Raw genomic sequence first — 1,212 nt, 5'->3', positions numbered from 1 at the left:
TCAGTGTGGATAATTGCAATTGCCTTAAAGCAACAGTGCTCCCCCATCTTTTCTCAAAGACTAAACTGCAGTGTACACAGCTCACTTCAAAGAAAGTAAGTTCCTGCAATGTTTATCCTAAGTTGACACTTAGTTTATATGAAATTTCTATGTCTTCACATTATACTGGTAATTTTTGATGGCTGTCATACCCCACTCTACATCTTTCATGTATTAGCCAAGCAATCATTAAGCATTATTTGCTTATTCTTCAGCGGTCTGCACCCCATCTTCATCCCCATTGCCCATGGAGACTCTTTCCCTCTGGCTCCCAACCCCATCCTTTACTAAAGAAAGCTTTTGAACCCAGTCTCTCCCTTTCCTAGGTTCCTGTCCTTGAGTTTCTGGCTTGCAACTATCTTCATCTCTTCCTCACAGTCTGATGAAGAACACAGGGTTTTTTGCACAGAAAAAAAGCGCCCTGTTTGCTGTCAGGGCCTGGAGCAGGATGTATGGGGAAAATCCTGCTCATCCCCTGATGCTGTGAAACAGAGTACATCCCATATGGTCAGGATCTTCAGAGGATTTTGCAACTAAACTCTTAACAGCTCCCTGCTGATTGCGTGCAAGTGGCAATTTTTCAAAAGCTGAGATCTTGGCCAAAGTTTGGAGGTTTATTTTTCCCCTCTGTTGGAACATTAAATGATGATCTGTGACCAAAACACCAAACCTTCAGCCCTCAAGCCAGAACACTGGCATGCAAACTTTTCTTAATTAAACAGTTGTAAAGTAATTTTAGCAGAGGCAAAGTTGCCTCCTTAGAGGGAATCACTGAACTTTGCAAAAAACCAAGTCAGCCATGTAAAGTCTCTACTTGATGACTGTAAAAACTGCCAGAAAACGATAAAAAAAGGGCTTTACATTAAGAAGTGTCAGGTTGTGATTCTACTAAGTCTGACTGTAAAATAGGCTTTCCTGTTAATTATTCAATTATTAAAAAGAAGAAGAGACATTGTAGTGGAAGCAATTGACAGTATCTGAAATGGAAAGCTACTGCCTTCATAAGAGCCCTTTTTGAAATTCCTTTGATACTTGGCTTTCACTCCATCCAATTTTAGTACAGAACCAGTTCAGAACACTTGTTTTACAACATTTTCAACAGAAGACAAACCTTTGGCTTTAAAAATTAATCTCATGAAAAAAAAAACCAAAAAAGTCCAGAAACTCAGCATG

Source organism: Pezoporus occidentalis, unplaced genomic scaffold (assembly GCF_034315485.1).
Source record: "Pezoporus occidentalis ecotype Australia unplaced genomic scaffold, CSIRO_AGI_Poc_V1 ctg143, whole genome shotgun sequence".
NCBI classification, from domain to species: Eukaryota; Metazoa; Chordata; class Aves; order Psittaciformes; family Psittacidae; genus Pezoporus; species Pezoporus occidentalis.
This window is presented reverse-complemented; position numbering follows the sequence as displayed.